The 13,596-nt window shown below is 39.0% G+C and overlaps 1 protein-coding gene across 10 annotated transcripts in view; it reads right to left on the bottom strand.

Moving 5' to 3' along the window:
* LMO7 (LIM domain 7) overlaps nt 1–10,248 on the bottom strand; it is a 75,645-nt gene extending 65,397 nt beyond the window's left edge. For 6 of the 10 annotated variants that reach the window (XM_051615476.1, XM_051615499.1, XM_051615490.1 and 3 more), the window contains exon 1: nt 9,860–10,137. The gene's annotated coding sequence lies outside the window, so the exon portion shown is untranslated. Of the gene's footprint in view, nt 1–9,859; nt 10,138–10,174 lie in introns of those variants that run through there. The other 4 variants (XM_051615467.1, XM_051615482.1, XM_051615535.1 and 1 more) reach the window with 1 other exon arrangement.
* Nucleotides 10,249–13,596: the final 3,348 nt, after the last annotated feature.

Below are 13,596 nucleotides of genomic sequence, written 5' to 3'. Positions count from 1 at the left end.
TTGGGTTTTTTTTTGTCATCTGTGGTTCTGTTTATTTTTGGAGTGGCACTGAACATTGAATAGTTGCCTTCAAAAACCTCCCATAAAACTCCTAACCCCATTACCTCAGGCCTGAGCACTATCAGCTGTTTCAGAACTCATCATTTTATATAAGAAATTCAAATTGTTCCCATTTTCCTGTTCTCACTTGAGTAACCCATTTTTTTCTTCTATTTCATCCATAAAAAACAACAGTTTTTGAAAAATTAACCTGCAAGTGACTTTTAAAAGCTGTTTACTAGAGCAGTTGACACTGATAAATCTGGACAGATTAGGATTAGTTTGTGGAATTGTGCATTAATTCCCTAACTGCACAGATCTGTGATGAAAATACATCGCATCTTCAAGTCAAATCATACATCAATAAACTGTGCCTTCTGTTAACCTGGGCATTTTTACCTAGTGCTTTAACAAATACACCCCTCACCCCAGAAAATGATCACAACTGAGAGCACCTTACAAACATCAGGTCACGGAGTTATAAAATGCACCATAAACCTGACAAGCATATTTCAGCCTTTATTCACAGGGCACAAGTGGCTGTCTATAATTTAATAGCCTTTGCAAAAGCAGAAGTATTTTGAACTTAGCCTCCCTTTCCCCACCCCAGTTAAATACTTTATCACATAATGCATTGGAATCCACGTCAGTTGATGCGTATCTGTACATACTGGGTTCAAAGGTGTGTACCTGTTTACATTTGCAGGACGTTTTTTCTAGAAAGGAAAGGAAAGAGGAAATATCATCTGCATTAGTCAACCTTCTCGCTCTAGGCCCAGCAATCACCTGCAGCAACTTTCAAAATTTTTCTTTCTGAGTCAGTTTTTAATACTGTGCTCCCTCCCTGAGCAGATGGGGGTGTGGGAAGGGTGCAGTCGATACACTGGATGGCACGGCTGCTGGGAGGCCTGGCTCTGCAGGAACCTCACGACATTCAAGGAGGACAAAGTCTGAGTCCTGTCCCCAGGATAGACCTAACCCCTGAGATGGCAGAGCAGGGAGGAAAGCCAAGCCAGGGGGTCCTGCTGGGTTGAACGTCAGCCAGCAGAAGATCCTAGCGATGGGAGCCAAGAGCACCCAGGGCTGTACAAAAAGGAGCATGGCCAGAAGGCTGATGGACCTAATCATCCCCCCTTCCTCAGTGCTCATTATGTCTTGTCTATAATACTGCCATCTCCAGTTTGGTGCTCCCCAGTATGGGAAAGACATCAATAAACGAGCAAGTTGAGTGGAGGCCACCAGGATGGTTGGGGCTGGAGATTCTGAGCTTGACTATCCAGCTTGTTCCACCTGGAGCAGAGTTCTCCAGTTGGGTTTTCTTTTGTTGTTGTTCAGGGTTTGGGGTTTCTTGTTTGTTTGCTTTCCCCTTAAAGACAACAAATCCCTATCATTTAAAAGAAACATGAAAATATCATGCCTTAGTGTGGTTAAGCTTGGCTGCTATTTAGCACTCTTCATTCCTCTCCCCCCACCCCCCTTGTCTTCCCCCTTGACCCCTGACAAGACATGATTGAATTTAACTAGTTTCAGTGACAAGACAAACATAACCCTGCAAGCCCCTTGACGTGCACTTTATAAAAAACATTTGAAATTGTTGCTGCATTATCAATTATGTTGGGTAGTACTGACAGCAGAAAACCTGTAAGTGCTACTTTGAAGTATAGTATGAGTGCTCCAATTAAGCACTAATAACAATTAATTCTCTGAAAGCTGTGAAACAACAATATTAATCACAGCTCAGGAATAAAAATGACCACAATTAGGGTTTTGTTTGAAATAGGATCCAGAACTGCCAATGCACTGTTCAGCTTTACTTTGCCTATTTACAGAGTATGGTTAACAAATTCCTGTATCCATGGAAAACTTCCAAGAAGTCAGCTTCCCTCCAGTAATTAAATATAGGAGGCCTTCCTATTGAGCTAACAGAACTTCAGGAATTTAGCAGTAAAATACAATTAAAATAATAAGATAGTGAACTTGTATACATGTTCTGCATAACTGATATTAAGGTAACACAAGATTCTTCTTTTTAGGAGTCCTTCAACTTTCAGTGCTGGACACAAGCACTTTTATTGTAAGGACAAAAAAATCACCACAAAAAAAAATTAAGTAGGTTCTCTCTTTACCTTCTTCGGTAACTCACTGCTACTCATCCAATTGCTTTCCTCACTCTACTGCATTGTTTCCTAAACAGCATTTAATCCTGGGATGTTAGGGGATTGGTGTGCATGCTTAAAATTACTACAGGTGCCTAAAGTTTACATGGATTCCCATGAGAATCCCAAAAAGTTAGGGACACTTAATACGAAGCAAGAGAGCTTTAAAGAAGTATTACCAAGGCATTTAGTAATAATGGTTGTGTGCCCTCCCAAAAGTTATTCCAGAGATACTTTTAAAATATAATAGGACCAAAAATGAGGTCTTTGCACAAGCCAACATCTTTCAGCAGAAAGCTACTGTAACCTCCTTCAGCAAGTTGTTCAGCTTTGTAGCATAATTATTGCAATTCCAATATAAGACTACAGACCTGCGCCACTAGAAATATCTGAATTACTCTCTATACAATTAACACACACACACACCAATGTAATTTTTTTCCAAATTTGTCCCGACTCCTCTTGTACACCTGTACATACAACTCCAGAAGCTTTTCATTCTTTCAGCAGAATCATCTCATAAAGTAGATAAAAGGTAAAATCAACTACTATCCAGAGTTTAATCCCACATAAGAAGTGTAAATTATGAACTGCTAAATTGCTCACCAGAAAAAATGAGCAATCTCAAACATTTGTCTTAATGACCAGAAACTTCACAGATAAAGTAGAAAGATTAAATAGCACCACACCCAACAGTTTATAGACTTTACACTGAAGAGTTGAAGCTAAATTTCTTGCAGACATAGTCCAAAGTCTGGAACACATTTTATTGCCTACAACGGTTTTACTGGAATGATTTAAAGCTTAGGCAAATTAGTGACATGAACATGAATATTTTACACTAAGCACAAAAGTTTCAGAAAACTGATGCAATACTTTCTATTTTCATTTTCTTTACCTCTGAGTTAACATGCCAAATGCATTATCTTGAAACTAGTTATAACCTAACCAAAATAAATATAGCAATTCCAATGTTTAGAATGCAGTGATGCTAAGGAAGATGTAAATATTATCAATTTCTATGAAAATGTCCATAGCAAAATGAAAATTTCCATACTTACATAGTCATAGGAACATTTCTAGAGTCACTCTGAAGTGAGAGTGCTATACTTTTCCATTTCTAAGGAAGTATCACTAGGAAACTCAGTTACCACAATAAAACCCTATTATAACCACATGTGTAAGAAATGTTATTTCCCTGGATATAAGAAAAAAACCAACAGCATTCATTGTTCTAATTAAATTTTGGTTACATGGCTTGCATTTCAGCTTTCAGAACCCACAAACTGCTGTCTTTTGTTCCTTTCACTTCAATTTGAATTAAAAGATAGCTTCTTAGACTTACATGCCCAAGCCTTTGGGGTGATTTGTCTCTTTAGGCATTGAGCTAGAGATTTAATGCAGGTCTAAGTTTTGGGCTAACTACTATCATACTTGCACTGAAGCACTTGGCTTTTATCCCATCCACAACTTTCCATTCTACACAAAATAAAAAGGCAGGAAGGGTGGTTCCATGTTGTGCGTTTTGGGTGTTCTATTCAATTTTTCTTCTTTTTTTTTAAGACAAATTAGAACTAGGTTTTTCAACTCATTAAAATGTTTGTTTCTTTGAAAAAAAATTAGTATGGCAAATTCCAGTTCAGATTCATCATGCACTCTTATTATAAGCACAAAATTCTTGAGAAGAAAAAGATTTCAACACTATATAGTAACTATGGAAATACACTAGATGTGGAAGAAGACCTAAGCATGATTTCAGTATTACCAACAACAAACACCAGTTCTCTCTCTTTTCAGTGTTTCCTATCCAGTGTTTCTATTGCTTTCTTCAGTGATCTATTTGTCAGTATCAACGTTCACCACACAGGACAGAAATTTCACTTTGCCTTCAATGACCCTGAAGGTAACAGGAAACCTCGCATACTCCCCAGGACTAGACAGGAAGAACATGAAAGTAATGAGAAATTATCAACTTAAATAGAACAAATTCAAAGAAATAATAATCTCTTTCCTAACTAGAAACTGAAGTCTGCAGTTACCTTCCTGCCACATGAAGAATGGGAAGATGCTAAAGGACTGCCGGTAGCACTGGAAGAAGTGATATCTGCATTCAACCCCTCTCTGCTACTGTTTCACTGCTATTTTCAGGAACCCTATTACATCTGCACATTTATTGGCTGCATCCAAAAAGAAAAGTGAGACAATTTCCTCACTGAACGGAGGTGCTGGTGTCATTGCCATCTGAATATACGGGATAAAGAAGGCAAGTACTACAGGATGCTTTGCATTTGGCTTAACTTGGTGCTAGAAGGCTTCCTTTTTGACAGCCCCTAAAAGGAGATGGGTGCTTAGTAACTGACAATAGTTGGGATATAGCAGATGGTGATTCTGTACATATGTTTAAAATAGTTTATGTTGGCATGATCAATATAATTGTTTGTTCTTATTTAACTATAAGAAAACCCCATGAAACATCCTGCTCCTGATGAAAAGCTGCAGAAGGCAGGTTACAATCACAGCACTTTGCAACTATTCCATTTTATCAAGCTTTATTTTAAACACATCTGATCTCTCAACACCTTTTTTGTGGTATTTTAAATTCAGAAAGTATTTTCAATTCTCTGAATTGAAATAAAGATCCTGTTTCAAAAATTAAACTTCTGAAGTGCTTGAACACAAGGATAAACATGACAGCTATCAGTTGTTAATTCTCTCCAGTTGGCTCTAGTTGTATAGAGATTTATACTACAGAAAGCATGGCATTCAAATTGGTTTTTGCTTTAGGAAATTATGAAAAATAATTAAGCTAAAGGAGAATTAAATTGCTAAGTTAAAATTACCCCAAAGATAGAAATGGCAGGGCTAGACTGAAAGCTCCATTATGTCATCTCATGTATGTGTTCAATCCCACTTCAACAAGACTTCTCTGATAGGGTTTTCTCTTTGTTTTGTGAGATTTACACTTCATGTAGCATACAGGATTGATAATGAATACAAGAAAAAGTCCAGAGCAGCAAAAAGTTGAAGGCCTTATCCAAACAACAAGTTTTGCAAGGTGCTGAGACACTTCCAGCTGTCTTTGGAGATAATTTTTTAGTTTTATTCTAAGCCTACAATAAATAGAATCCTGTAGTAATAACATTAATAGAAGTCAAATGTTTTTAATATCGTATTTTATTGAAGCATTAAGTTAATATAGTAAAACTTCAACATCAGGACTTGGGGGCTTATTGTAGCTCTATAATTTTTTTTTTTTGGCTATTTATGATTGAGGCAGTTAATTGTTTCATGGATGTTTTTTCTTTTTTTTTTTTATTTTTTCTTACTAACCCACCATTGTTCAGATTTGTTATAAATATTTAATGGCATTCTTTAAGTGGATACTCAATTTTACAAAATTATAATTTTTTTCAGATGGAAGAATTAATTTGCCTGAAAGCAAGGCAAATTTTAATTATGCTGACAGTCTGATTGTTCAGGCTGCCTCCTTTAAAACTGATAATTGGGATAACAAACTATATCAGAATTGAAACTCTCACTTTTAATTCCCTGGCATGATTTTCCTAAGAACCCTTCCACAGCTGGGAACAACTGGGTGTGTCATTTCTAAACAGCTGGGTAAGGAAGTGCTTAACATTTTAAAATAGTAACTGCGCTGACAACTGAGAGTCACTGAGCTCGTATTACATTCTTACTTTGATAGAACTAAAAAAGAATCAAATGAAATATTAAGAAAACCTTTCATCAGTATTTAAAAAAAAAAAAAAGCAGCTGAGCTTAAAATAACATCTCCTCTTCTCCTCTGATTAAAAGTAATAAAATCCAAGGCAAAATAAATAAATAAATAAATAAAATGTACTAAAAGAACTGAAGAGAAACATAAATGCATTGACACAAATAAGCAGCCACAGAACAAGAAGATATGCACATAACTGCCTGACACTGTATGTAGAGGAATAAATCCATCTGGATCATCTTTATTGGAACACGTAACACGTTACTGTACTATACCATTGAGCAATAACTTCTGCTTTACAGAAAGACTGAACTATAAATCTCAGACATTAATCCACACTCCCATTTTCATTGGCAGAAAAGAAACCACCCATGCCAGAACACTTTTCCACATCACCCGACAACTAATCTCATCGCTGATCTGGCAAAGCATAAAGCTTGCAAGGCTTTGAACAGCAACCAGTAATTGTAACCAGCCCTCTTCATAGAAACTTCTAAACAATAAAATTTTAAGGAGCTTTTTCTTTGCAAAAAGGATAATCACATAATCACTTGGAACCAAGAGTGTGGACATTTAAGAGGATTCTTGCCTCTCCTGTCCCAGATACTAGTAGTAATTACAGAAGAGGGTTTCACATCCTGCCTTTGCATTATCTCAGTTGCAGTAAAAAACCAAAATACAAGTGAAAGTTGCAACCTCATTACTAGATAGGAAGATTATTTCTTAGTCCAGCTTCTAGCAAGTCATGAACAACAGAGGGTCTTTACCTTAACTCAGGTGACACAGTAATGTTCTTGTGTACATGACACCATGCATAAATAAAGAGTTTGGTATTTCTTAATGGCTTGACATTATTGTTGATGAGACAGAGTGCTATCAGTACAGGTACAGTGAAAGGCAGCAAGCACATCTAGAAACAAGGTACAAGGAGAAAATAACTTTTCCTGCTGGGAAGGTATCCCTGCCCAGGTGGGACAAGACAGCAGCCTGAGACACCAACAGCCTGAGGGTGAAAGCTTTCCCACAAGACAAGAAGGAGGAAACACAACACGCAACAGCCAGGCCGCAGAGAATTGGAGCAGAGGGAACACCTCTGCATCATCCTCAGGGGAAGGAGTTCCTCCTGCAGGACCTTCCCAGCACCAGAGGCATCAGAGCAATTCAACAAGTCTACAGGAGGTCAGTTGTGGCAGGGACAAAGATACAGCCTCCCAGCCAGTGTCAGAGACTGGTTTGGCTCTGACAGGACAGCCCTCATGTCCTCCATTGCAACAGAAGTGGACCCATTCTTTTAATGCCATCATTGTCATACGTGTTTTCCACATACAAGGAAAATCAGACATTTTCTTACACCCAGCAGTATGTGTATCCTACCAGTGCATTCTTCTCGGCCCTCCCAGCCTGAAAAGCTGGCTGTTTAAGCAACAGTTTATTTAATCTACTTTGAGTAGATAAAAAGTACACGCTAATGGGGGTGCAACAGCAGAACACAGCAATACTGCCGAGGTGTCAGACTACAGGCTGCTCCAGGCACATGTTAATGTTATCCTGTACAACCTATTGCAGCTCGTTTAAGATGTGGGCAATTAGCCTCAGATGATGGTGGCAAACGAATTTGCTTAGGAATGTCAGAAAGCCAAAAATGAAATGCAATCTTTTAGAAAAATCAGCATATAAAAAAAATGTTTTCCCTCTTCGTGACAAGAAATTATTTACTTTTAATGCTAAGTCCAAGGTTAACAGAGGATAATGTGAAAGCAAGACATGAAACAATAACCCTTCTCTGAGGCCTGGCATCCTACAAATTTTGAAGAAATCTACAATTCAGCTTGAATGTATGAAATAAATAATTTATATTAAATAATAATAATTAAAAATATAGATGATATAAAGCATTTATCCCTCTGGAAACCCTCTGAAGACCAGTTTGCCCTCTGAGTAATGAAATGATGCATAATTAACTTTTCAATGCAGAGAGTTATCTTCATATAACTTACTTCCTTGATTTCTTGAAATTAAACTTCCCTCCTATCCCTCCCCAAACTCCTAAACAAGTCAAAATGTGCTAGCATAGTTAGGTTAGCACTTCTCAGTATGCCCAGATATAAGAAGGTTTTAATTACTCTGTAAACATTTTACAGGGACTGTGGGTCTGCAGTATGACACATAATGTAGAAAATCAAAGTTACATTGGAACAAATTAAAAGAGCATGGCTATGCTGCTGGCAGCTCTTTTGGCTTTAACCCAGACTCCTTGCATTGCTATGCATAAGAAGTGCTCAACAGTTAAATCTGGGTTTTTGAAGAAGACTAATTAATCCATTGCTGAGTAGGCATGATGTAAAACCCCTATTGCTTTATGACGATTTCAAATTCCAGCCTTAGTCACTGCTCCCAGAGCCAGGAAGGGAACTGGAAGAGTTGAAAGGACCCAAAAAAAGACAGGCTCCCGACTCACTGGATAAATTTCATGGCTGACCTCACTTGGGCACAGCAGTTAACATAGGGACGAGTCGGACAACATGCCTTGCACAACAGTTTACTAACTCGACCTCCCTGGGGTTTCAGCTCATCACTACTGACACTGCTGAAGACCAGCTCCTGGTAGCTTCCAACCTTTCCCAGCCATACCTTTGGAGCAAACCTCCACCAAAGTAACTTTAGCAAGGGTTTTGTGGGTAATCAAAGCGCGGCAGAGGTTACCAACCCTCCAGCTTTCGGCCTGACGTAGGAACCAGCAGGGAGAAGACCGGCATTCTGGAAAGGCGCCAAGTCCCTAAACATCGCATTAGTGAAAAATTACATTCCAGGTATGAGTCAAAGCTGGAAAACGCATTGCCCTCTCATGTATCAGACCTCAAAACAGCATGAACTTTCATTCTGAAACCAGGCAGAGTGTATGTCAACACGCTAACACCCGATCCACCTACAAGAGATTTCTTTCTAATTAAAGCAGTTATGTGTCATTTCACAACATTTTTCTCCCTTTATTTGCAGACAGATTACTGCCTATTCCTCTTTGATAAAACTGGCAATATAAGACAGAAGTCTATTATCAACATCTAAACCAGCAAAACTTAAAGCTTTCCTTTCTTTTTTAGAGACTCAACAATAAATTCACCCTTTGTACCGACACAATAGAGCCAGCTAATACTGTAACAAAGCAAGATGCCCCAAGACAATATTTTTCTATAACACATTTATCTTAAAACAACTGGTAAGTGTCTATATATTAAAGCTCTACCTAAATCTCTCAGAAACTAATAATAAATCTCATGTCAGGAGACACAGCAATCCTGAAATTTGGGAATCCACTAATTATATTTCAGAACCAAACCACTGCTATTTCACAGGAGAACTCTCTTCTCTGTAAACATGACAGCTACCGTTTGTGCAATTCAGTACTTGGTTTTTACTCACACACACACCTTGGCAGGAGATCTGAACTTCGGTGACAAGCACTTCATTAAAATTCAGAGTGGCAATACCAGAGGTCCTTTAGGAACACCTCATCCAAGCCTCAGAGCCATTCAGGTAAGTATCAGAAGTACCACCTCAGTCTGTCAGAAACTACACTGGTAATGTCAAAGCATTGAGGTGATGCTTTCAAAGGCACTTAACAGTTAATTTTATTCCAAGTTTAAAATTACCTGAACAGTTTCCATCTCTTATATTAAATGCTATAAATATTAATTAACAATTACTTTGCTTGCAAGGCATAATACTATTCCATGTTTTAAATGAAATTTGTGCAAATCTTATCTGCCAGCCTTAACAATGTTTAAACTCTCACCACAGTATTCAGAACTGCTCGAACCAGATTAAAAGAATTTTCCATAGGCAAACATTTACACGGAAAAAAAAAAAAAGGACTGTGAAACAGCTTAGAGGGGGAAAGGGAGGGAAAAAACAATGCCACAAAACTCACTTGACTGTAACTCGATTGGATAAATCCTGAAGATCTCCTGGGTGAAAAAGCTGAGCTTCTTTCAGTCCAATATTTTCGCACGCTTTCAGAAAAACATTTATATTATCCTGTGAAGAGAAGTAGAAAGCAGTTGCTTAGTTAAAAGCACTAAGCACGGTTTGCAAGATGATTAGTGTGAACCTCTAAATGTCAAAGTCCAGCTCATGGAAATAATACTGAAAAAGCAATCTTCTGGATCATAAACGCAGGTTGTTTCTCATGCACACAGGCAGGCTGGGTTGCGATCTCGGTGACTGAGGGTATGTTAAAGATTACCTGGCATAAGGCAGTCGTGAGCCAGTAGGCAGCAATCTCCACTTTGATGTCAGCTCTGTTCAGCAAACAAACGCCCTCTGCCTAGCTTTGCACGACAAGCCTCACCTCTTGCCTTTAAAAATAACTCCAGCTACTGACATTCACCACCCAGAAACTCTTGGCAGGAGAGGAAGAAGAGGAGGGACGCACCGTTTCTATGCTCACAGACCGATGAGGGAATACTGCACCTGGAGTCTGGGTTTGGTTGCTGAGCAAAGCTCCAGAGAGACAGAAACCAAACCCGTACTTAGCTCTGCTGCTTCCTTACTTGGGGGGGTTTCTCTCCTTTGCGTTCCTCCCCTTCCTCTCCACCCTCTCCCCTGCCAGCTCACACCAATATATAAGAAAAAAAGGTGCCGTGTGGTGTGTTACAGCACCCACTCCTGCACCTGCTACAGAACAACTGAATACCAAGAGCAAGGTTAAAAAAAATAAATAAAAAGTCCAACGATACAGAAAGAGATTATACAACTTGTGATCTCTTTCCACTTCATAAACAATAGGCAATAGGCAAGAAATTCCTTCTCGTTAAGGCGGAATGCTATCAACAACAAAAGAATGTGCCCTCTTGCGCACTTGCTCCCTTCAGCTGGAAGCCACAGGAAAAGGTACACAAAGTTACTTAATTCATAAGCTACGTACAGCCCTGTCATTCAAAGGCTTTGCAAGTCAAGATAATGGTATCTGAGTTTCACAGTATGAAAAAGCAATTTAATACACTGTAAACTTTTTATATATATATATTTTTTTACATATAATAACTGGATGTAACAATTGTTCCATTATTTAAAATTTATTAGGAAAAAAATCCACAAAGAAAACAACAGCTGCTTCTAATACACACTTTAAAAGGTAAAACAAACACCTTTAAAAAAATAAAACAAATCCAAGAATCCCCACAGCCTTCTCTTTTGAAGGTCCCTAAGATTCTAGTACTTCTTATCAGTCTGTAAACATGGCTTCATTCAAGGAAAATATTTGAACAATGTATTTCCCATGCAGGCTGTGGGCTCCATGTTACCACATCCCAAGTGTCTCACACCATGAAGGTTATGCCCCAAAGTCTGATGTGTGGGGGCTGTTCTGCTGCTGGGCAATGCAACATGACAGTGATGATGGAGGACAACATGTAGTGGCTGATGAGCAGAGGAAGCTGTGAAGGATGGAGGTCTGGTAACCTTGCCTCTGCAACAGCTCCTGCAACACCCAAGAGGCTTCCTGCACAAGTGGCCAAGGTAGAGCTTCATGCTGGGGACGCAGCCTCAGGAGGGGCATTCACTTTTCATTTCCATGCAATCCAGGGAAAGCTGGTGTGTCAGTTAAATTCAATTAATATTTGAGTGTCAAGTTAGCACCAAAACCCCAAGGACTTGAAAAGGCATAATTTGTTCTGCATGCAAAAACCACAGGTTAAAAGTCTATTGTGAGAAGAGGAGGAACTACTTCCTAAGCAACAAAACACATCCAACTATCACATCAGCATTCAGAGGTTCAGGTAGTCAAGAAAAAGGCAGGTAAGGAAAAGGCAGAAAGCAACAGAGCAGAAGCATCAAGTAATTGCAAGGTAATTAACAGAACTGACACCAAAACCAAGGCACCATGTCCTGATTGGTCTGACTCGTTGCCAAAACTCAGAGTAAACTCCCAAACCAATGGGTTACATCAACTGAACTGAAGAGAATGAGCACATCATGTAGGTAAACAAGGAAATAGAGTCACAGATTTAGAGAAATGGATGCTGCCTACACCCTGAGCACCATAATAACAAAGCAGAAGAGTTGCTCATTAGTGGCTGATTTGCTGCACAACCAAACTATTGGCACATGAAAGAATTAAATTTTGAAGATGTCACAGCAATTAAACCTATGAAACATCAGCCATTCTGACAAATAATACTTGCAGCCCCCAAGAACACCATCACTGACATGAGCTCAGACCTTCAGAAATGGGTCAGAGGCAGGAGGAGATGACACGGGAGGCAGAACACAGCTAGTCACAGCACTCACTGGCATGCAGGATAAAACATTGTTAAAAATCTGCCTCCCAAGCCAGCAGTTTGATCACGCTTGTTATCTCACAGGTGACTTCCCCATCACCATCTCTCCTCCCATCAGGGCCTGGAACTCACCCTCCAGAGCATCAAGAGAGTTTACCCAAAAGGCTGTTGCTCACATTTGGATATTGACACAAAAAGGTGTAATTTAAACAGATCAGCACTTCTAAATACCGTCCTCGACAAGTTATTCTTGACCATCCATAACCGTCATAGCAAATTGCTGAAGCTACAGGTCTCAAAATAGCCAGCAGTCTTTTTAAACTATACCAGAATAATGAATCTGAAAGTGAATTTTAAATAGCACCATAGAAATAAGCAGGGGGAAAAATGACAAGCTATCAACCTTGTAATTAGATTTATCATTAGAAATGTGAACAGGAACACTGTTTGATGATTAATGCGCTTAAATATAGAAGCCATCACACTATTCCTTTTACCAATATAATGGTTCTTTAAGAAGACTAATGGTCATTACCACTTCAGCTCCAAAGGGAATGCTGCAATCTGAATCTTGTTATACTCCACAAAAAGCATTATTTTTAAACATTCAGAAAAGCCTGGAGAAGAACAACACATCAGACCAGAAGTCAACCAAGCAGCATTGTGTGAGAAAAAACAAGTTTCATGCCTGCGTCCACAACCCTCCTCTGCCACTGAGGTCTTCTCAATCTCTGTAAGCAAGAACAGGCCATTTGAATTTAAGATTCAGATTAGCAGAGTTACAGAGAAAGAGGAGTATGATGAGGCAAAGACAAGGGACCTATATAATGAGAACAGGAGAGCTTGGTTCTGTTATGCCAGTAAAACTGAGCATGAAGAGGCAATACAGCTGCCACCTACCAGCACAGAGGGAACAACACCAGAAGGAGTAAGAAGAACTGCCCAGTCCAAAACCAAAAATATGTGGTCAGACAGATCAAATACATTTATTCAGAAAACATAAGGTTTATGGCCATTAAAATAGAAATCTTCTGAACTGACTAACGGGGACAAAACCAACTAGATTATTTTAATACAGAGCTTGATCAATGCATTGCCACAAGCATCTGAGGTTGGAAGTAGCATAATACAATTATAGGTCTTAAATCACAACAAAAATAAAGCCTAAAGTCTTAGCCACAAAATTCAAGTGCAATTCATTTTTTGGTATGTTATTACTACTTCTAAGTGTTTTGGTGGGAGGGCTGAGGAGGTTAGATGGAGACTGGAGGAAGGCTGTTTTTTTCCCCAGACAGTGTGCATGATGGAACAGCAGAGCACTTCAGATGCTCCCAGCACAATCCAAGTTTCCCACAAGCCATAGAGACTTTGATGTAACACACAGTGA

This window comes from Apus apus, chromosome 1 (genome assembly GCF_020740795.1).
Source record: "Apus apus isolate bApuApu2 chromosome 1, bApuApu2.pri.cur, whole genome shotgun sequence".
NCBI classification, from domain to species: domain Eukaryota; kingdom Metazoa; phylum Chordata; class Aves; order Apodiformes; family Apodidae; genus Apus; species Apus apus.
Note: the sequence above shows the minus strand (reverse complement) of the source record. Positions and strands in the feature narration are given on the sequence as shown.